The 25,369-nt window shown below is 31.4% G+C and overlaps 1 protein-coding gene across 13 annotated transcripts in view; it reads left to right on the top strand.

Moving 5' to 3' along the window:
• The first annotated feature begins 10,403 nt into the window (after positions 1–10,403).
• LOC117168793 (DENN domain-containing protein Crag) overlaps positions 10,404–25,369 on the top strand; it is a 205,549-nt gene continuing 190,583 nt past the window's right edge. For 7 of the 13 annotated variants that reach the window (XR_004466553.1, XR_004466552.1, XR_004466555.1 and 4 more), the window contains exon 1: positions 13,113–13,716. The gene's annotated coding sequence lies outside the window, so the exon portion shown is untranslated. Of the gene's footprint in view, positions 10,426–13,112; positions 13,717–25,369 lie in introns of those variants that run through there. The other 6 variants (XM_033354598.1, XM_033354600.1, XM_033354599.1 and 3 more) reach the window with 6 other exon arrangements.

Below are 25,369 nucleotides of genomic sequence, written 5' to 3' on the forward strand. Positions count from 1 at the left end.
TCCAGTTTGCTACATCTCAAGAACACTAAATGATCCTGAGCGAAACTTCACCACTACCGAAAAAGAACTTCTAGCAATCGTCTGGGCAGTTAAGCGCCTCCGTCAATATCTTCTCGGATGCGAATTCGTGATACAAACAGACCACCAGGCTTTGACATGGCTTTTCAACGTGAAAGACCCTTCTTCCAGGTTAATGAGATAGAGATTTCAATTAGAAGCGTACATGTACAAGGTCGTATACAAAAAAGGGAAGGAAAATACGGCAGCTGACGCACTTTCGCGAATACATCCGATTCAAGATAAAAATCTTTCAGAAAAATCGCAGGAGAATGCAGAAATCGATCAGATAAATAACCCTCAAGAAGTCGATGGAACCGGAACACCAACGACAGGTGTAGATAACGAATTGATTTCTGAAAGATTGCGAAATCACGAACCGAAAGATGAAAAAGAAATCCCCAACGAGTACGCCAACTGGAAAAAGAACCGTATGCCTAATAAGTTGAAAATTAAACCGGTAATTAACGGAAAGAATTGGATTAAAATAAGCAAGCAAAATATATTCTCGTTACTGAGGATTCAACTACCAGAATACAACGAAGAGGAATGGGTGAAACTTCTCTACACCAAAATTAAAGACTTTACCAGAAACAAATCCTAGAGTATATTTAAATTTCATATGGAAAATCCCTTAATTAACATCACCGAACGAGTCCGCATCGGAGATATGTTAAATTTCTTACTTCAGAACAAATTCGTAGAGCACACATTTTTTCTGTGCGAGCGACCTGATAAACAATTAAATGTAGAGGAGAAGCAAAATCTATTGAGGGAAGCACATGGAAATGTAGCTACAGGTCACTTCGGCGAAAACAAAACTATCAGGAGGGTACGCGAATAAACATCATGGGAAAATATGGAGAAAGAAGCAATTGACTTTGTTAAAAGATGTCAAGTATGCCAACACGAAAAACTGACTCGGATTCGTCCCAAAGTCGAAGCAGTCATCCCAGAAATGCCAACTCAACCAAATGACAAGATCGCAATGGATATAGTTGGTCCATTCCCGGAAACAACGTGTGGGAACAAATACATCTTATCTATTCAGGATGTGCTGACGAAATATATAATCCTTATTGCAATAAGCGAAACAACGAGCGAGAGCATACTAAACAACCTGCTAGATCACTACATATACATCTTTTCCTCTCCAAAGCTCATCTTAACTGATCAAGGCGCTAACTTTGTATCGGAATTGGTCAATAAATTTGAAAACCTCTTCAGAATTAAGCACGTCAAAACAACCGCTTTCCATCCACAAAGTAATGGAGCACTGGAGAGAACTCACAGAACAATTAAAGATTTGTTTAAGACTTAGATGGCCGATAACGAGACGGAATGGGATCAAAAATTGAACCTGATATACTTAGCATTCAATACAGCAGTTCACGAGAGCACAGGACTCACGCCGTTCGAAATGACATTCGGAAGAAAAGCTAACTTACCGTCAGCTTTAGCAACAACCACATCAATAACCCACCAAGAGCTATTAAACATTTGGCAAAAAAGGCACGAAGAATATCTGGAAAAGGGAAGAGCTGCCATTCAAAAACACAAGAACGATTAAAAAGGCAGCAAGATGCAAAAATAACCATCAGTAATCCTCTTTTTGAACCAGGAGATTTACTCCTATTGCATAACGATAGCAAACAGACAACATTGGAAAGCGAATGGCTCGGACCATACACCATATGCAAACGCGTTCGTTACTCTGATTATGAAATTTTATACAATGATCAACATTATACAGTACACGCTAATAGGCTGAAGCCCTACTACCAATAGCTTGATCGGTTCATTTTATGATTTTTTCAGTATGAATTTGGCTTGGATATTCATTTCACTCGTCTCCATCTCATCCGCTAACATTACTTTGACGTCACTTGATGGCTCCACGATCTTCATTGAAGACCTCGGTTCAGCAAAAATTTCGTGGGAAGCATCTCCAAGACCCTTTTTGGAACATTATCCAAAAGCCATTTAGATTATATCAACCACGAGCTTAAAGAACTATATTCCGAAAAAAAACTCTAAAAATGTCACTCCAAAATCAGACTTAGGTAATTAGGACTATTTTAAACTCAGACGAACACGATGTACATTCCATGTTTACGAAAAGTAAAAGCATTCTGTACCCTTATAACAAGATAGCCAATAAGACGAACGAGAACATCGAAAATATAATAATAGCTAATCAGATAACAATCATGTCAATTGTTATATCGGAATTAAGCGAAGACATATCGTTATTAATTAATGCAATAAATGACGGAAAACACGGAATTATACATCCTAAAAACTTACTTCCGAGCACACTCATAGAAGGATTTAAGCAGTTTGAGGATGAAAACAATGAAAAACATAGTATTCAGTTAGTAGAGGAAAATTACCAATACTTAATTGATATTGCTGAGATAAATGTTTTGATGATAAATAGTAAATTCGTTTATTCATTTCAAATTCCAATAATGGAAAAGGAAAGCTACAAAATACATCACTTAATTCTGATACCAGTACGAAAGGGGGACAATTTTGTCGCAGTAATACCCAATGAAAATTATGTAATGATCAACGATCAAAGAACTCTTTACATCCCCACGTCAGAAAACGATCTTAGCTACTGTAAATTTCTAGGAACTATTAGGATTTGTAAAAGAAAGAACCCTAGCTATCTCTTAGCAGAAACGAAATCATGCGAAACACCATTGATTAAAAACAGCGTTAGAATCATAAACAACAAAATGTGTCAGGTTAATGTAATCATTATTGATCAAACGGTATTTTACATTTTACAAAATGAGCAAGGGGTAATTATGATTCCTAACAAGGAAGAGATCGTACAAATTAACTGTGACAATTCCAACTTTGAAAAGTCAATAACAGGAGTAACCTTGATTAGAGCCCTGGATAACTGTATTCCACATACAGAGTACACTTTTGTAAAATTGAGCAAAACTAAAGTAAAAACGCAAAATTTTTCATATCGCAAAAATGTAACAATTCCTTTCTATCCGATTTGAATCTAGTAAGAAATGAATTCCTGCCCTTAAAGGGACAAATAAATGATCAGGAATTAAAATTAGCTGGAAAATCTTTAGATGAGATAGAAAATGTTTTGAACAGAGTACAGAGTTAATTCGTTTATTTTATCTAATTTTAATTCATGCAACACATTCAAATAATATACACATTTACGTGCATGAACACATGGAAACGCTTTAGTTGGCCACCTCCTTGTAGATTGCGCTAGTATCGCTATAAGTGGCCAAACGCGCCCGTGGGAATCGATCCAGCCTGAGTTGCCATGCTTTGCCACCGTAAATGCATTAGCGTGGTTTCTCCTTACTATTACTTCGTGTATTTTTTGAACAGTTTTGTATCGAAATGTATGGAAAATATTTGTAATAAAAACAGCAAAAAAAATAAATTTGTAAATAACAAAGATTTTAAAGGTAGAGCATTTTTAACTCGTTAAAAGGAACGAAGTTACTTCAAAAGTTCAGTTACTTGTAACTTTTTCAGTAAATTCGTTACTTTCCAGGTAAAGTAACTTTAACGTAACTTAGTTACTATTTTCCCGGCAACTGATAACTTTTTTAAAGTTACTTTATATTTTTTCTGTATATCTTTTTTTTGATTGCTTTTATACAAATGATGAGAATTTTAAAAATTGGGCGCGTCGAGGAAACAAAAGATTATCGATTTCCCGCTGGTTTTCATCCGTTTTGTAAACAAGCATACTTTTATTTTAGACATGTTGCTCCAAGCGAATCCGAAACTTCGAAGTTGAGTTTTGTCTGATCAGAAGACATTGCGTATTTTTCATTTTAGTTGAAAAAAATCATTTTATTTCAATCTTTCCTGACTGAAAAATTTGGTGAGGGGGGATATGAAAAGTAATTCAAGTTATTTTTACTTGTAACTGTAGCGAGTTACTTTTTTCAAAAATTAACTGTAACGGTAACGAGTTACTTTTTTGTAAAGTAACGTAACTGTAATGAGTTACTTTTTATAGAGGAAATTTCCCAACACTGATCTGTTGACACTTGGCATCTACTTAAAAATGATAAAAAAATCGGCGAAACTCACGGAAGATCTGTTCCAAGTGCATAATTAGTGCACGAATCAGTAGAAGAATATAGTATTGAGCAGCTGAAACGATGGCTTAAATGTAGAAAACGACTATTAAAAAGAAAAAAAAACGTTAGTTAGTTAGTTAGTTGAGGTTTTGTATGGCGGGTATAAATATTTTCTTTTATTCAAGATTTTCAGTTCAGAACTTTTTTTTGAGTAAATATTTAATATTCATACAAATATGAAATAACACAATATTACATTTTCCACTACTCTTTCTGAAGCTTAGACAATAAAAAGTCCTTTGTTAGTGATTTCCTAGTATAAGGAATGTACTAATCAATTTTCCTTCTTTCATATAAGCTGGTTATAAATACATAAATATAATAGTTTTGCGTGCTCAAGTGAAAGTATTAAATAGATTTTATTTTTATCAAAATATTTAGGAAGTTCGAAACCCCGATAACAATGCTTCATTTAATATGTAAGGAAATGTTAGCATTGAATGAAAATATTAATACCTGCCAAACACAACCTCAACTAACCTTTCTACTAAAAATCTTTTTTTTCTTTTTAAAGATAGTTTCCTACATTTCAGTCATCGTTTAGGATGTTTAACACTGTGCTCTTGCACCGACTTGTGCACTAATTTTGCTCCTGGAACATCATCTTCCGTGATTTTTCCTGGATTTTTAAACATTTTTTTGAAGATGACGTATGTCAACAGATGTAAATAATGGGCTTGCTCGCCACACTTTTCGCAGTTTTTTTTTCGAATATACTTAAAAAATGTTTGCCTTAAACTCTCATTTATTTGAACATTTATTTTTCGTTGTTATTTTTATACACAATATTTTCCATACATTTCGACACAAAACTGTACGAAAAATACGGAAATGACGTAAAATTCTGGCACGTGCGCACTGCCAACGCCTGGGATAAAAAAGGCTATTCTCCCTGAGTCATCTAGTGATATTCAATGCTGTTATGGTTACCAAGATGGCCGCGAGCTGGTATGCGCGACTTTGACAACATGGCATGCCTTTGGGCAAGACCATGCCTGGTGTAATGCCCAAATTTCACCTAGGTTTTCTATCTCTGATTGGACATCTGAACGGGATCGTTGCTGCCGTTGATTCGTTCAAACGAAAAGCATTTAAAGGAAATTATTTGAAATAAAAACGCTTAATTTAACAGGAGATGATTCACAATTTATTAAAGATGCATTTCCACCATCACTGTCTCAGAAGTCACAATTGTTTATATCGCAGCGTCCCGTTTTGCATTTAACAATTGATCCTATTTATAATATTTTATTATTTAACAACAATTCAAATGAATTAACTAAGTTCAAACACAATAAAAAGTTTCTAAGTCCAAAAAACTCAATTATACTCTATCAAGTGTCGCAGGTTTAGTATTAAATATGCAATTTCGGAGATACAAAATCTGGAATTTTTTCGTTGTGCCCGTATTTTTATAAATTCTGTTTTGGGCGGAGTAATCTCCCACTCTCCAATTTCAGCCAATCAAATCGCTGACGTCATTGAAGTTAACAGTCAGTTAACATATAAGAAATTAGGTCGCATGGCTCCGTCTATTAGATTTACAACGCAATATGACCAATTCTTTGATTGACATATCCAAACAATTTCGGTAAAAAAATCAAACTGTGACCGGATGTTTATAATACCATTTCCTGTCAAAATTCGTTCTAAGGCACGTTTTGATACTAAAAATAGCTCTGTGACTCATCTTTAGGAATTCTAAGAATCTAACCTATTCTTATTGTGTCGTAGTCATAAGTATTTCCGTGTCATCGAATTAATCTGTAATTCTGATTCTTTCTATTATTTCAGGATAGACAGAGAGAGAGAGTATTAAAATAATGAATATTTCTTCTAAATTGTTCTTATTCTATAATTTCTAAGTTATAGTTATAAGTTAAACTACAAATTCAAATTTGAACACACATCGATCAATCGATATATCGAATCGATATCTAGCTACTCGATACTAGCTTTCGAAGTACACCTTGTGTAAATAAATGTATAGGTTTTCAGGGCTCTATGACCCGAAAATCTATATCGTTACACCTGGGTTCTATTATACTTGAGCATCTAAATGGACGGGTGCATGAACTAACAAATACATGGTCTAGCCACGCGCAAGTAAAAAAATCGAACCAATAGGGACCCACCGATTAATTTTTCCATCTTGGTTAAGAAAGACGGCAAACGTAAGGGATTTTAAAATGCAAAATGTAAGAATAAAAATTTCTTGTACTTTTCAGGTGTATAAATATTTGAATCCTTACAAAATGTATTATAATAATGTTGAAGATCGTTAAAGGAAAATATGGATTAACTATAATTTTAGGTTTTCGGTTTCATAACTTCTTTCTGCTGGCAAAAAATGACGTATCTGTGTCAAATAAAATGAAATTGAAGTCAAGTGGGAAAGTTCTGACTAAACAAAATTATATAATGCAGTGCAGTTTGGCAGCTGGACCGGGAAACCTGGAAAACCGGGAAATTACAGTGAATGTATTTTTTGACCGCGAATGTTACAAAATTTGTATAATAAAAATGTTGCCCAAATTTGATTTCAACCGTTTTTTTTTTTAATTTCCCAAATCGTCATTTTTATAGATTATTATACCATTTAGTTTAGAATGCTTAATTCGAAAATCTGTCACTTTAAAAATTTTTCAGTTAAATTTTTTTATTTTTCAGGATATATTTTAATTAAAGAATTTAAAAATGCAGTTTTAGAGGTTAGAAAAATTAACAAATAGAAGTTTTTAAAATCGAAGATTTTTTTATAAAGAACTAGGTGGCTGTCGGACTGGGAAACCGAGAATTTTACGAATTTTCAGAAAAAAATCTGCCCAATTTATATTTTAATAGTTTTAAAAATAATTTAAGTGCAGTTTTGAGGATTTAAACAATTAAAAATTAAAAGTGCTTAAAGCTGAAAATTTTTGATAAAAAACAGTTTTATTTTATCAACTGTAAATATTAAATAAATAAATTATTTTAAAAGTGGATCTGTACTCATGATTTATCAAAAATATATTTTTCATTCACAGTTTCAGGTATTCCTTTATATATTTTTTTATATTAAATTATAAAATAAATTTATTAATACATTACTTCTATTAATGTTTTCAGCCATTAAAAAATGTAAACGTGCGTTCAACTATTTTCCACTTAAAAATTAATCCATAATAATATAGTCATAATTAAATGTTTTTATTAAATTAAAAATATTGTGAGTCTAAATTATTTAATTTTTAACCCATTTAATTTGAAATTTCTTAATGTAGAAAAAGAATAAGTATTTAATATTTAGCAATACTTCACTGTTCATTTCAGACGAGTAAATTTAAACCAAATATTAAAAAGAAAACAATTTGAAACTGAATTGTTTTACATAGAACAGTCTGCTATGAATAAGAGATATTTTTAATGTGATACAATGTGATTTCATATTATATCTAAAAAGTGGAAAGGCAAGAGGGAGTAACTGACAAAATGAAAATTGTGCCTGACAGCAGTAAAAATTTGCGTCAAATTCATATCGCCATTTATAAAAAATGAAATTTCGCCTCCGAATCGGGTTTAACACTTTTTTTAAACTCGAGATAGTGATAAGAAAAGAAATACTCAATACAAATAAATGTGCGTACCATCCCAAAGATACGTAGAGTTACTGAATATAGAGAGAAAAAGTTGAAAAAAGTCATTCAGTTTGGAGAAACCTGAGTTTTACTTTTGAGGTTAGATTTTTATGGTTTCTGATAATCGTCTTAATTGAAAAAAAAGAATTACCACTTTTTAGATGTTGAGTCCACCCGAGATATTTTGGCGAATGTCATAAGTAATAGCTCGATCATAAAAGTCTTTATTTTTAATGGAGATAAAAATCTAATTTAAAAATACGATTTTGAAACAATCCTTTTACCTCGATGTGTATTAGAATTGTTTAGTATTTTGTAAAAAAAAAACCGACTTCGAAAAATTGTCTCTTACCACCTTCTCCCTTTCCTCACTTAATAGATTAATTATATTACGAGCGTAACACAAATTGTAATAAACAATAAAGAACAAGAGGATCAATAATTATAAATAAATATTGGTTATAGTAAATATCCTTTGATCACATCGTCCTCGATCCAAATTAAGGACGTGTTTTTGAATAAATAAAACATAATAATTATCAGTCTTATGTAACGGGCACTGCAGGTGGGACGTTTAAATAAAAAAAAATCCAAGTCTTTTCCCGGTTCGCAAACATTTTTCACGGCCAATAAAATTTTAAAAAGCAAAGTATATTCTAAACATTTTTCCATATAAAGTAATAAATAACAAATTGAAGCATTCAAGGTGGAACCCTTGCATTCCAAACTTTTAAAATTGAAGTTTAAAATTTTTCAATTAAAAAATGGTGTATTCAAATGCTCAACAACTTACACGTCTAAACTGGAAGGTACTAACACTTTTAAATTAAATTATTAAAAAATTATTAAAATTATTTAAAAATTAAAGAATCACGCAATGAACTTCAAAAATGTACAAAATTATATTATTTTAAGTCATTTCAAACTGGGCACATTTAAAATTGAAAAATAATTTTTTTAACTTAACATTTCTTAAATTATAAGTTAAATTATTTTTATTTCAAATAGTCTAGGCATCCGTCAAAAGCTTTAAAATTTTATTTTTAAACCTAGAAAAATCTAGAAGTCCTTTTAAATTTGTCCAAATTCAAAATCATATTTGAATTTGTTGTCAGGCATTTTAAATATATTTTAAAATGAATTGAATTTTTTCTATAACTTTTAAAAAATCCTGCAAATTAAAAAAAAATAAACTTGAATTTATAAATAACAATATAAAACTTATAACTTAGATAAATATTAGAGTAATATTAAGAGATACTGAGAAGTTTTAAAAGGATTCGAATTAAATTTAGAACTTGAAATAATTTGAAATACTTACTGCCGAATTTCAAATAAAATTTAGATTTTTGCAGATTTTAAACTAAAAAATTATAATTTTTTTTTAAATTGTGAAAGACTACAAAAGAATAAAACATTTCTTAAGATTCTTAGTAAAATTGAAAATGATTTTTCACTTCGAAAATTATTGTAACAGAAAGTTTAAGCAGATTTTAAGAGATTTAAAAAATTATCAAAGAAGAACATGGAAGATTTTAAGGATTTTATTTAATTTGATAAATTTTCAAAAATTGCAGAAAAATTTCGATTAATTGAAAAATATATTTAGAAGGTCTGAACAAAATGTGTCCAGACTTTCAGATTGAAAAAGGTATAATCTGGAAATTCTCAAACTTTGAACGGATCTAGAAATGTTTGGTCGAATCAATTATTGTTCAGATTTCTATATATAGTGTAGATATCCATTTTTTAAATTATTTATTTATATCTTTAGTTGATAAATTGAAACGGGTTTTTATCCAAATTTTCCAAATTTCAAATCCTTTTAATTTGTAATTGTTTCAATCCTCAAAACTGCACTTTAATTATTTTAAAAACTGTTAAAATCTAACTTGGGCAGATATTTCTTCTGAAATTATATAAAATTTCCGGTTTCCCAGTTCGGCGGCCACCCTGGTTTTTAGACAAAAATCTTAGATTTTAAAAACTTCTAATTTTGAATTTGTTTTTAACCCTTAAAACAGCATTTTCAAATTATTTTAATAAAAATATATGCTGAAAAATTAAAACCCTAAAACGGAAAATTTTTTAAGTGAAAGATTTTCGAATTAAGCATTCTAAACTAAATGATATAATAATTTATAAAACTCTCTATTTAGAAAATTATTCAAGAACAGTTGAAATAAAAGTTGAATGAAAGTCCCGGTCTCATAAAATTCCCGATTTTCCAGGTTTCCCAGTCCAGCGGCCAACCTTCACTGCATTATATAATTTTCTTTATGCAGAACTTTTCCACTTGATTTCAATTTCATTTTATTTGACACAGATATGTCACTTTTTGTCCGCAAAAAGAGATTATGAAACACATAACCTTGAATTATAGTTAATCCGGTCACTTTTCTGTTGCCAGAAGTACGCACACCCGCATGTGTAAAATCACACTTACGTATAGTTCAGAACTTTCCGTGCGTGGCGTTCCAGCCGCACTTAAAAAAAAATATCGCCGCCTCCATTGTTTTGTTTTGACAGGTCGCTCGAACAAATAAAGAATAATCAGACAAGGTTTTGTAAAATGTTTGTGGGATAAACAATTATTCGCCATGGAAGAGGTAGGTAGTATGTTTATGAAAATATCAAATTACTTTTACCAACACTATGCGTGCGACAGGTATTCGACGCGTTTGTAACAAAAACAATGAACATACAACTTTTCAACACTCTGAAAGTTTTGTACACTATACACTTGAAACCACACTTATTCAAAACATTCGCTTTTATACAGTGATTTTTAATTGTAACATCCTTGCCTTCATTCACAAACTATTAATTGTTCAATCATTATTTATTTACATTTGACTCGCGTTCACATCGGCGGCCATTTTTTTTAAAAGTGAGGTTGGCACGCCACACTCGGGAAGTTTTGAACTGTACGTAAGTGTGATTTTGCCCCCACTTTTCTGTTTTCTTACGATCCGGAGGGGAATTGTCGGTCAAACTAATCCAACAGATGGCGCCACAAAAAGTAGGTCTGTCATTTTCATTGAATTGCACTAAGAAAAAGCAAAAAAAAAATTAAAAACTTGATGCTGTTTGCAAATAAACAAAAGAAAAATAGATGAAAAAATAAAAGAAAAAGCAATGAAAATATGTAGTTTAATATGAATAAAATTTAATTTTGAGATACATTTTGAAAGCAGTTCGAACTTTATATTTTTGTGATTTATTTTGCTCATAATATTGATTTTATTATTTATTAAAGTTAAACAACATTCTTTTTTCAATTATTCATGTTGTTAATGAAAAAATTAATAATATTAAAGATCTCAATGACAAAAAAATTTTAAATATATACATCATCAGAAGAATTAATAAAAAATATATGACGTATATTGTATATTGAGGGAATAATTGGGTAAAAACTTAATGAAAAGACTAATAAATGAGAAAGTGGATTTAATATTATTTAATATAATGTATATATTTATTTAAATTAAACCGAATATCATGTATACATTTATACAGTGCAATCATTTATTTGTTGCTTAATCTTGAAAGGCTTTTTCTCGCTACATTCAACTCCTAATAATTTTATTAAACAATTTTTATTTAAAGGAAATTTTGAATCAAATAGTTATATTATTGCAAACCTCATTTCTAAAGTTAACAGACTATAAACGATTAAACTCTATAAATAAACGTACCGTACTCATGAAGGTCTGCAGGAGGAAATCCTCTTTTTTCGTTCAGCTTCACGCTCCGAACTTTTGTCTTCTCTATTTGTTTATTAATAATTTTTCTACTCAAAGAATGGAAAAACTGAAATTATGTACATAACAATTTTTTACGCTTTGATAACTGGTCAGGGAAACTTTATATTGTCTAAAATTAATGTTTAGGGACTCATAAAATACAAATAATTTGTTTATCTTTCCATTAATTTGTTGGAAACAAATTTGATAAAGAAATTAACAAATAGTCTTATTATCGCCAACAATTTTTGGTGCTAAAAGTGCTTCACATTAATTTATTCGCTACAATGGCTACGGATATTCCTAAAAAATGTATCTTTGATCATATTTAATGGAATATAACAACTTGCATGTTTATAAATAATTTACATAAAAAAATGTCCCAATGTTGGCAGTATCACTCGGAAAAAGTCGGGTTTTCAATCGTAATAGATTGGAAATGAATCATAACACTGCATGTTAAGATTCACTCAATACAAAATCTTTTGACAATAACCCACCGACTTGGCTATCAAAGAAAATTTAAATTTGATGAAACCTTAAGTTTAAATATTTTGTCACAAGAATTGTTAACAACAGTGGTTATTGTTAACTCTTCTAATATTTTTGTGACTAGCAGTCATTCGTCCAATAGCTTAAAACATTTCCAGTGCAAAAAAAAGTTCTTTGCGAAAGGGCAAACATTTAAAATTTGTTTATCTTATTTGTTCACAAAAATTTAAATATTTATTATTTTAAGGAATACCTGAAGTCGTTTTGGCCATTGAAGGAAATTATAATTTGAAAGATCTCAAATTCTAATATTTTGACATAAAAATTGTTTATCACAGCGGTTATTATAAACTTTTAAATTATTTTTGTTATTAAATGTCATTCCTACATTAATGGGAAGCATTTTTAGCAAAAAAAATGTTTTTCACCCATAATAAGACTTTGTTCATACTTTGACTGAAAAAATTATTAATAAAAAAATAGAGGAGACAAAATTTCGGAGAGTCAAGATATATAGAATTTAATGATCTTTAATTTAAAAAAGAATAATTCAAAATCGCAAGAAAATTGAAGGCTCTGGATATTTTTAAATGAAAAAAGTGCATCTCCTCCAACTGTGCGTCATGAGTACAGTACGTTTGTTTATAGATAATAATTTCAACAATAAATAATTTTGTTTAACTTTAACAAATAATAAAATCGATAATATGAGCAAAATAAATCACAAAAATATAAAGTTCGAACTGCTTTCAAAATGTATCTCTAAATTAAATTTCATTCATATTAAACTACATATTTACATGACTTTTTCTTTTTTGAAATAATTAGTAATAGTAACTCTTATTTTTTCATATATTCTTTTTTGTTTATTTGCAAACAGCATGAAGTTTTAAATTATTCTTGCTTTTTCTTAATGCAATTCAATGAAAAAGACAGACCTACTTTTTGTGATGCCATCTGTTGGCTTAGTTTGACCGACATGTCCCCTCCAGATCGTAAGAAAACTACTACTATATACACATACACGGTCGAGGCAGGGGGCTGATTGCACTGCTGTGGTAAGCCTATGTGTAATGGCCGCGTATAAAACAAAGATTATATTATTTTAACTCATCGATTACGCGATACTGGAAGTGTTTCATCTATTTTTGTTTATTACAATCAATGTATATAAGTGGTATTTTACTTTATCAAATTTCGACGTTATGTCAATGTATTGCAGATTGTGTTTCTTGTAAATGACAACTAACCTTTAATTCTCTCATTCAATTTGACAAATCATAATCAATTCTCATATTCGATCAAAAGTTGTTTTACGAATATATGTATGGTTACTTGTGTCCAATTTTTAACAATGTCGTGCACAGAACAAAAATTACATACACTTGTGACGGAAAATTTTTGTTCTCTGAAGCGTTTCCTAGTTCTAGTTTGTTCATGCTAAAGTCAATTATAATTATTAGTAGTTTTTAAAGTTTTCTTAGTTTTTCTATGCAGTCAGTTGCAAAACAGATTTCTTTACACCCCCAGCGAATATATTAAAGTGACATAATAATAAATGAATGTACCAGTGTTTACTTACTGATTTAAGAATGTACGTGATATTTTTTTTCATTCATCGATGGACTGCTCGACAGTTATTAGGAATTGCAATTAAAGGTACGCATTCATAAAAATTTATAATACTCGTTAAAAATAGGGTTCTATGTAAATTAACGATTAGTAATCACAGAATGTTTAAAATCAAGCACGAATAAAAAACGTATTAAGAATTTAAAATTTCTATAAACTAAAAGGATACTCGAACCCTTGGTATAACCACAAATTCATGACGGTTTATAGAAGAAGCACAAATTGAAGGTTGTGATTACTCATACGTTAAATCTACATCCAAATAAAAGTACGAGACACGTGAGAAATAACACGCGTCCAAACATTGGACAAGAGCCACGAGGAAAATTGTGAAATTTTTCACATTATAAGAAAGGAACAAATGGCGGGCAATTGTAGTTCGAACACCAACATTTTTAACAATTTAAGCAGCTCTTAAAGCTTAGAAGTTTCTCCAGGCGGAGAAATAATGTCCCACCAAACTAATTTGAACGTTTCTAGGACATGCGAGGTACACACTGTTCCTGGCACTTTTTTTAATGTTCTGAAAACGTTTTAAATATCTTGTGCCCACTGTGTAGGTAATTCTTATCAGTTTACATGGTTTTTTGGTACTTTTTACAGGTATTTCTGTAAATAATACAGAATGTCTTCAAATGTTACAGGGTTTTCCATCAAATCTAAAGTGAAACACCAAGTCATTGACAAGATTCTGGTGATTGACAATTGGTAGATTGATGTAATAAAAATAAAGAATAAACCTTTGCAAATACTTTTAAAGCGAAATTGTAAGTGACTTGGAGCATTGACTACACTGAAAATTTTTTGGGCGATCTGCTCGCCCACGTAGTAGAGCTGGAACGCCAAATGCGTCGCGCGCTTCTCCTGCAACTTGGTACACATCCTCTCTCATATTGGGTACGCTCTGTTCCCACATTGGAACAGCTGTAATCCCAACAGTATTGGTACAGTAACGCTCCCGTTAGGTGGGAGCACGGAATCCCCACGCAGAGTTTCGCGCGGAGTTATACAGTTATAGTTTACACTTGTGGGGCAATTTAATTCTCTTTTGTGGGAGTGCTGCGTTCCCAACACACGGGATAGGATCTGCGTTCCCAACACACGGGATAGGATCTGCTTGCACGTTTGGTACTGTAGCTTACTTAAAAGTGGTCTGGCCACTACACCAACCGTCGTGGTGGCGCTGCGTTGCCACTAAGAAGACAGCTGCTTGCCCAAATTTTTTTCAGTGTAGAACTTCATACGCGCCCTGCGCCTACGCCTAATTCTCTTACGTGCAATTGTTTTATTTTCAAACGAAGTTGAGTAAAATACCATTAAATTAATTTTTACTGTAATAACGTTTATTTGTACACGGCTTCGCTTGGGTGCCCTCTCATGATACAAATTAAATAATCGTGCAACTATAAATGTTTGCATGCAACTTTAGAAAAGCAATTTAAAGTAAAGCTGCGTATTAACAACTATGTTCCCATCTGTTGCTGGTGTAAGATATTTAGATTATGAAAAATGTGCCTTCAAGTGCATCTTCTTTTAGTAGCAGTTAATAAGCGTTTGTTCGATAACTTCAAGAATTTTTTCTCTATGCTAGCGCCATGCAGTGGAAACCTACGACAACAACGCTACGATGCAAGTAAGAGAGAATTCTATTTTTAAACTTCACGCACAACATACTACTTGAGCTATTATGGATGCGCTTGAAGTCACCTTCAGCAGAAGTTAATGACATTTTTAAAGTTTTTTAACGCTGCAAAAAAATTATTGCGATTACTCCGTGAGTTTCTAATAGAAAATTTAATGTAGATCCGAATTTCAATAGTTTAAAAGTTGATCTTGCTGTTTTTTGAATTTTTTAAAAAAGGAACCGAATGGGGATCCAATGGGGTCTTTACCCGTACTTTATAGAGGTTCCTTCGGTCCGCCAGGGTAGTAAATTATATTATAAATTATTTTTCAAATGCAGTAATAATAGTTCAGTAAATGAAAATGAAAAATGACAGGTCTAAACGATGAAAAAGGCGGTAAAAAATATTTTAAGAAGATTTCACAAAAATTCGAAAGGTTTTTAAAGATTTCACAAAGATTCATATCAGTGTATAAGATGTTTATACTCAAAGCAGTGAATAAAAAGAAAAAGACTGAATTTAATGAAAAGGAAATTTTTATCACGAAAATTGTACTACTTTTCTAAATTCTTAATATATAATATATAGTGCATTTATTTTCTAATAAAAATAAAATTGTTTAAAATGTTTATATGGTTTTGATTATAATATTGTAGTTCAGATAAAACAGTTGTAACTACTATTAAAAAGATTATAGCTGCATTTATGTTTATATGTAATGTTTTAAACATAGTACAATATAAATACAACTAACCTCCTTACTAATAAGTAACTTTTTTGGCATTTGTTATAATATATAAACCATATTTATTTTAAAAATTAAGAAAATTCGTTCAAAAGAGCAATCGATTTTCTAATGATAGAATATATAGGTAAATGCGATAATCGGCGTTTACGCTGCTATTGTCTATTTCGACGATTAAAATCTTTCTGTGGTCACTTTTTTGTCATTTAGTTTTAATTTTTGTAGGTTTTAGAGTCTTAATTAAGGTATACCCAATGCCTTATAGTCAGAATAATACATATTAATGGTTCAGGTTAAACTAATCAATTCTTTTCTCGGCAAATCGTTCACAGTTAGTAATTAGTTTCTATACCTTATTATCAGCTGGAAAACTTATCATTTCAATATTTTCAGTCTTTTTCTGTTCGTTAATTGCTTTAGTAATTTAAGTAGCTTTTTAATTAAACCATATTATAGTTCTTTATGATTTTGTGGACTAATTCTTCCCTGATTGAAGTAAAAAGTTAGAAATACTATTACTATTAATCATTTTCTATATCTAGGATAGAAATGATAGCTTGCCGACAACTCAGCGGCGCCCTCTACAAAATTCATTAAATTAAAAAAATGACTAGGTTACATTTTTTGCTATTTTTTTTTGCTTTACAATGTGCTATGAATTGCTTTTGTAAAATCAACCCTTATTTAAAAAAAATTAGTCCCTGTAATGAAAAAAACTATTTAAAAAAAGATTAGGCTAGATTTTTTTGATAGTTTTTTGCTTTCCGATGTGGTATGAAACACTTTTGTAAAAAGAACCCTTCGTTTAAAAAGCAACCCCCTGTGCTGAAAAAACGTATTCAAATAAAAAACTATCTACATGGAACATACTTATAAAATAGTAGCACGGTATTTTTAAACTATAACTAAAGAGCAAAATTATTCTTCACTTCTAATCGTTACAAAAACAATTCCCGTATTTGTATCTGAATACAAACCTTCAGACTGATTTTTGTGCTTATAAGTTGTATGCTCTTTCTTTATTTTCCTATGCCACATCAACTGCTTCTGTAAAATTAACTCTTATATAAAAAAGTAACATCCTGTAATCATGTTAACCCGCTGGAAAAATCAAAAAACCGAACTACTTTAATAAAATCGAGTTTTCACAATTTCGAATCTTGAATATTTATTAGCTGAAACAACGCGACCTGTATTTTAAGGAGATAATAAATCGGCGACAGGTTACGGCACAACTCAAAGCCAATATGTATTTTACAACATACATGTTGATTCCCAGCACCCCTAGTCACGCGAATGATTTTTAGGGTTTTAAAATTATTTCAACTTATCTTTAAAAATAGTCCGAATAACTATTTGAAAAAATTATTTTAGAAAAAGTCTGCTCTCAACAAATTTTTAATTGTTCTGAAAATTTAGATTGTTCTTTATATGAAAATTAATTATTCTCGTTAAGCATTTTTTGCTAGAATTTGTTTAAAGGCATTAAAAGATAAAAGATGTTACAATTTTAGCGTATACATTACAAATTTTATTTTTGTAACCATTAGGTATGAGAAATAATTATGCTTATAAGTACCATAACGGTTTTATAAGTAAGTTCCATCTATGTAGATAAACACTTCTTTTCAATACGTGTTTTCATTACAGGGTGTTGATTTTTTTTATATAAGGTTTAATTGTACAAAGGCGATGGATATGTATTTGGAAAATAAGCCAAGACCATAGCACTAAAGAGCACAAAAATGCCAATAGTTAATGTATACAATTTTTGGAATCAGTCTGCATGTTTGTATGCGGATATAAATACGTGGGTTGTTTTTGTACTGATTAGGAGTATTAACCTACCGATCAGTGGCTCCTCAGTTATGCTTTAAAAATACCGTGTTAATATTTTATAAGTATTTTTCATGTCCATGTCATTTTTTAAATACTTTTTTCATTACAGGGGTAATTTTTTTAAATAAGGGTTGATCTTTCAAATGCGATTCATAGCACATTGTAAAGCAAACAATAGCAAAATAGTCTAAGGTAGTCATTTTTTCAAATTTAATTATTTTTGTAGAGTGCGCCGCCCCGTTTTCTCAAAAACTATAATAGAGCAAAAAAATGTTTTTTTGTGAAAAATAGCAAAAAAATATGCATTATATAACATTTTGTTTTTCGTTAGTGGCGCCGCTGAGTTGTCTGACCTTAATTAATCGATACTGCTATGTAAAGCGCATTTTTCTGGCTTGATTCACTATTTTGCTTGGCACATTATTGAAACATTCTATGCTATTGTAATACTCTCCTGTCAGGGAAATTCGTCTAAATGTTAGGGAAAAGTCAGGGAAATTGGAGAATTCAATCTTGTGGCCACCCTGGTTAAACCCAGTCTATCCCTCGTCTATTAACGTTCCACCTGCATATCTATCTCACTTTTTTATCCAGGGTTAGTTTATTCTATCCCTTTTTTATCCAGAAGTACCAGTTTCTATGTCTACTTTTCTCTATTTCCTTGTCAGTAAACTTTTACTTCTTTCTCATTGAATCATCACTTATGTTTCCACTTATAATTCCCCACTTCTATATCCTTCGCCTATTCACGTATATCCTCTTTCATCTTTTTGTAAATCCAGATTCTTACTTGTCTCTCTAAATTCTAATATGTAAATAAATATCTAATTGAAAATTTAGTATTATTTTCTCCATATCAGCTGTCCGTTAGATTTTGCCTATCTACATCTATTGTTTTCTGTCTCTCTGTCAATTCAGCCTTTTCGCCTATTTATTTTAATCCCCTGTTATTCTATGTGCGTCTATCCCTTGTCGATCAGGCTGATCTTTATACAGACATTTCATTTTGTAAATCTTTCTCTACTGATATTGCTTTCAATTTTTAAATCTAGAAAGGCCTCCAAATTTGAGTCAAATCGGCTAATACTTACCCATTGCCCCATACAATTGAAGTTTCGCATAAGATTAACATGGGAGAAATTCGAGTCTAAACTGTTTATTGGATATGGAAGTTGTTTTCTGAATAGAAGTTTTCTTAGGTTCGAAAAAATGTGTGTTTTGGACTTTTTATTACAAAATTTGGTTAATTTTTTATTTAATAATAAAGATTAAATTTGTTTATTTTTCAGAAGTGCCATTTTATGTATTTAATAATTTTGGACTTATTAAAAACTATCTAGAAATAATTTCCAATGGTTGATGCAAATTTATTTTATTTATCTTTGTGAATATTGTTTAAATAATCAACAATGTTTGTCAATTTGAAAAGTACCATAGCGAAGAATCATCACAAAGATATTCTTGGTTAAATTCATAAACGAACATTCAGGGAATGGTTATCGGGAAGATATTATTGGTTGGTTCCGTAAACAGATTCAGCCCAGCTGATGAAAAACATAGGTAAACAGCATATATTTTGTAGCAATAACGATGTTGGCTCATGTATCAACAAAGCAGCATTGGTGGGGAGTTTTACTTTTTCTCATTCAATGAAAATTTCTGCGTAAAGTCATCGCTTGCTTTTCGAAACTTACGGGGATTATACTCCATCGATTAAAACGTATAAGTGCTGGGTTCGACAATCCAAAGTGATTTAAAAAAAGTGACAAAGAACGTTCAGTTCATCCAGAATAGAACGAGGATAAGGTATTGAATAAGTTACCCTACCTAGGATACTACATAGGAACCTACATAGGAACCTAAATGTTTCACCTATAGGAAATGACACAGGATCCCTGAGAGGATCCTGTGTAGGTTATTCTATAGCAGTGGTCGGCAAACTTTTTGTTCACTTTCCAGGTAGGAGCAGGGTCGACCCAGGACATTTTTTTCGCCTGCCGTGCTTTCTTCGTCAACGCTACGTTTTTCCTTAAATGCGTTCGCTTTCCTCTGCAGAGGTTCATTGTTAGACGGGATAATCTATGGGAATAGAAAGTTAAAAATCAATTTTGTCTTAAATTCTTTTATTAGCGATTTAAAAGTCTTGAATTCGAAATCTGTTTCTTTTTTCTAATAAACTAAAAGTTTTATAGTTCACTGATTTTTAGTTTTTTAAAGACGTTTTTTAGATTCTTTTTGATCGCCAAAATTCACAAATTTTGAATTTCGAGGCTTCAGAATGCTAATTTTGAAATAAAAAAATTGTTTGTTTTGAATTTTAATCCACGTTACTCAAACCGCCAAATAAAGGAAGCTTTTGTAGCAGGTTGTACCTTTTTGGTGACAGCAGGTACTGCCACGATATTTTGTCTCGACCCGCCACGGCAGCTAGGGCTGCCGCGCGGCTGTAGTTTTTCGACAACTGCTCTATAGAAACCTATATAGGTTCCAGTATTGGACCCTGTCCAGATGTGCAGTAGTATTCTATGGCAGCGCAGAAGTTTTTTTTGATTCTCTAGGAGGACCTAGAGATATATGTGTCATTAGGTATCCTATTAGGCAGGGTCCTATACAGGAAGCTATATATGATGTTATGTATGTTCCTGTATAGAATCCTATATAGGAATATTCAGTAGGGTACTATGTGAAGCCCCGTTTCAAACCCAAGGTGAGTTTGCAGAATCATTGGGAGTTGATCGTTCAGCCATTTATAGATGCTTGCATGCACTGGGACTGGTCCAAAAGCAAGGAAATTATGTGCCGTAAGAACTGAAGCCAATAGAAGTGAAAATAAAAAATGTCAATTTTGAACCGCTACTCCAACGGCAAAATCGGATAGGGTTTCTGCATCTTATTATCACTGGTGATGAGAAGTGGGCCGGGAGACCCGAAATCTTGGAAAAAATCCAAGTATGGAATTTACTCAATCAAACTATTTATCATTTTGTAGACACTTAAAGAGTACTTAAAATTTGATTAATTCAAGTAGAATTGCCTATTATTTTTATGGCGTGTTAGCTTTAACATAGAAAACCACATAAAATAAGTAATAAGAGGGATGATGCAATAACTAATGTATTTTTTAATAATTTTGTCATATAAATTTTTTGGGTTGTATTTTTACATAAATAAATGTTTAAAAAATACGAAATAGGTGCAATGGCTGTACAAAATATATAGGTTTAACTTTTTTTCTGTAATTTATGGGCGAAAAGGGTAATCTTTTTATGTGGGCGCCATTTCATTTCTTTGCAACTTTTCAACACACCCAAATTAGAAAACTGAGGTAGCATTTTGTTCACGAGAATATGTACTTTGAGGCTGACCTTCGACATTTTGCGCGTATAACTAATAATCGCATGAAAGCAATACAAATTATTTATACATATTATTATTGAAGGCAATAATAAATATTTTTAATTATTGTAATATATTGTTTAAAAAAGTTGAAATTTAATATAATTTAATTAAAAACATGTTATAAATAAAAAATGGAATATAAGTTGATTAATATGTAAAACCTAATATAGTTTAAATAATTAACTATGTGATAAATAATGAAATAATAATTGAGCAAAGTATCCATTATTTTAAAATGTTTATTTTTGACCAAAGATTCCCAATCAACTATTACGAAATCTCCTGAGTAAGCATTTCGAGCTTAGCCCGTTAACTATTATAAATTTTGGACGCCATGTTATATTATCCATTTGGAACTTTGAATTTTTTCAAAAAATTCGTCATCAGCCACCCCTAAAACCTCCGATTGAACATTTTTATCCCAATCCGTCAACTTTTCTCAATTTTGGCCGCCATTTTGAATATACTAGTTTGAACGAAGCATCTTTTATAGAAACAGTAGTAATCAGCAACCCCTAAAATCCCAAATTAAGCACTTGTAGCCTAATCTGTGAACTTTTCTTAAACTTCTGCGTTATTTTGAATCCTCCATTTTGAATTTGATATTTAAACTCAGACAGACTATGAGTTATGGATCAAAAGAAGTGGTAATTAAACGGCGTTGATGTCTGGAGAATACGGCGGGTGGAGTAGGACTTCCCACTTCAGCATTTCTAAGTATGTTTTAACAAGTTTTGCCACGTGGGGCCGAGCGCTGGTCATGCAGAAAAATAACTTTAGCGTGTCTCTGCTCGTATTACGGCAGTTTTTCCTTTAATGCTCGGCTTAATCGCAGTAGTTGTCTTCGCTATCTGACTAAAAGTGCTTATTGTGGGTTCTCGGGGTCACTGATTATGAGTTTTTGGTCAAAAACAAAAAGTTCAAACTGGTGGATTCAAAATAGCGGCAAATTTTTAGAAAAGGTGACAGATTAAGCTAAAAGAGTTTATTCAGGAGTCGCTGATTATGAGATTTTGATAAAAAATGCAAAATTTAAAATGGCGGCAACATTGTGAAAAAGTTTACAGATTGGATTAAAGTGCCTAGTTGGGGGTTTCAGGGGTCGATAATTACGAATTCTATTAAAAAATGTCAAATTCAAAGTAGCAGATAAATTGATTTCAAATCGTAGATTTCAAATTATTTATGTCTTACGGTCCAATCGTAAATCGCAAAATAAATATGAGTTAAAAAAACATGTTCTTCGAAACTCAGATATTTATTAGATAGAAAAAACTCCTTTTAAACTTCCTGACGTTTCGGTACACATGCGTACCTTTTTCAAAGGTTCTTAACCTGAGTTGATGATGGTTTAAAATAGTCAAACAGATTAAATTTCAGTCAAAAAAACATAACATTTAAGTCAATTGTTTTTTAAAAAATTAATTAAAATTTAGTCATTTTAGAAGTCTCAAAAAATACTGAGACTTCAATCGATTAGACTAAATTTTTCAAAAATATAGTACGAGAAAAGAAATTAGCGTAGGTTAGGACGGACAAACAGAAATTGACAGAAATATCAACATTCGAAGAAAGGATTGATTTGTTTCATCAAATCATTTTACAATGGCAGATAAATTGTTAAAAAGTTGACAGATTAGGCTAGAAGTGCTTACTTGGGGGTTTTAATGGTTGATAATAACGATTGCTCTGGTGAAAAATGCTACATTCAAACGGTACATTCAAAATGGCGGCGAAAGTTGAGAAAATTTGACGGATTTGGATAAAAATGCTCAATCAAGGGTTCTAGGGATGACGAATATTTAGAAATATTCAAAATAGATAATCCAACATGGCATCCAAAATTTATAATAGTTAACGGACTGAGCTAGAAATGCTTACTCGCGGTTTTTCGTGATAGTTGATTGGGAATGTTTGGTAAAAAAGAAACAATTTAAAATAATGGATAATTTTTTAAATTATAAATTCCATTATTTATCACATATTTCATTATTTACACTATATTATGTGTGACATATTAATCAATTTTTAATCCATTTTTTATCTATCACATACGTTTTTAATTCAATTATATTAAATTTTAACTTTATTAAATAATATATTAACATATTTACAAATATTAATTATTGCCTTCAGTAATAATATTTATAAATAATTTCTATTGTTTTCGTGTCATTATGAGTTAATGTTTTCTAATTTTATGCATAGATGTTATTGGGTAGGTGAGTGCATTGAATATCTCGATAAAAGTGGGGACGAATGAATGCGCACAGCTACGATTGAAGCGAGTTTTCTTTGAAATAAATGAAAACGCGCAAAATGGCGAAGGTCAGGCTCAAAGTAAATTATCTCGTGAACAAAATTTCATTTACCATTTCTCATTTTTCTCATTTGGGGGTGTTGAATAAAGTTTCAAAGAAATGAAATGGCGCCAACATAAAAAATATCACCTTAACCCGTTAACCTCAGGGCTTTTTTGCTCTACTTAACTCCCGGGGAGGTGGTCAAATCGACCCTACGCTTTAAAAAAGTCGAAAACGTGTTTCTAAAAATCTGAAAAAATGCTTGGTTGTTGTTGGAACCTTCTACTTGACGGTAAAATTTAAATGATTGATATATTTAACAATATAAACAAATAAACTCATAGAAAAAAATAGTTTTTTGCTATTGCACCTATTTTGTATTTTCTAAACATGTGTTGATGTAAAAATACAATAGAAAAAATGTATATTACGAAATTATTATAAAATACATTAGTTATTGAAATCATCCCTCTTATTACTCATTTTATGTGGTATTCTAAGTTAAAGATATCACGCTCTAACAATAATAGGCAATTATTGGTACTTGTAACAATCGATTTTTAATTATTCTGAACTGTCTACAAAATGACAAATAGTTTAATTTATTAAATTTCTACACTTGGATTTTTTTCAAGATTTCGGGGCTTCTGGCCCACTGTGCACTCTCGCTATCCAGACGAAATAGTGTTGGACGCGGAACATTTGTTCCTGGCGGGAATTTTTTCCTAGCTGGATACGTCTGGCATATGTAGAGAGTAAAAATATAAACAAATATATTTTTAATGTTAAATAATGAAATTTATACCATTTATGTTAAGTCTGAAATACTCCATCAAATTACCATCCTTCTTAATTATTAAAAAAATACTTTCATGCATTGAGATTTGAGAAGTCGGCGAATTTTTGTCCGAGAAAAATATTTGTTTCATACTGCATTTTATATAGTTCGACTATTTTAAATGACAGTTTCGAGTCCGCCCTTTTGGAAACTACCAATTCGAACGGGTTTTGGTCGTTTGAAAAGTGAAAATATCATTGATATTTTGTACTTTAGGAGCCCCTGATTAATAATATACGTGTCCCAAGGTCGAGGGAAAAATACTTTTTCGTTGTTGCGTCCAAAGCCGCTTTTTGTGTATGCTAAAGGAGACATGCCGACACTAGAAGACTGTTTGGCGCCACGCCCAGAAAACATGCACAACTCTGTACTTCTTTCATATTTTGAAGCTGAGGACCCTCTGATAAATAATATACTTGTCGGAAGGTCGAGAGAAAAACCCTTTTTCGTTGGTGTTGCGTCCAAAGCTAATTTTCGTGCATGTTAAAGGAGACATACCGGCACTCGAAGATGGTTTGTCACCGCGCTTAGGGATTATACCCAGCTGTGTGTCCCTTTGATATTTTGTAGTTTAGGACCCGTCGATTAATGATATACGTCTCGGAAGGTCGAAAGAGGAATACTTTTTCGTTGGTGTTGCGTCCAAGGCCGCTTAATGTGCATGCTAAAGAAGACATACCAACACTAGAAGACGGTTTGGTGCAACTCTCAGAGATCATGCCCAGTTCTGTGCTCCTTTAATATTTGGTTGTTTAGGACCCCCTGATCAATAATATACGTGTTTGAAGGTCGAGAGAGGAATACTTTTTCGTTAGCGTTGCGTTCAAGGCGGCTTTTTGTGCATGCTAAAGGATACATACCGACACTAGAAGACGGTATGGTGCCACGTTAACGGATCATGCCCAGCTCTGTGTCCCTTCGATATTTTGTA

Source organism: Belonocnema kinseyi, chromosome 3, assembly GCF_010883055.1.
Source record: "Belonocnema kinseyi isolate 2016_QV_RU_SX_M_011 chromosome 3, B_treatae_v1, whole genome shotgun sequence".
Classification (NCBI taxonomy): Eukaryota; Metazoa; Arthropoda; class Insecta; order Hymenoptera; family Cynipidae; genus Belonocnema; species Belonocnema kinseyi.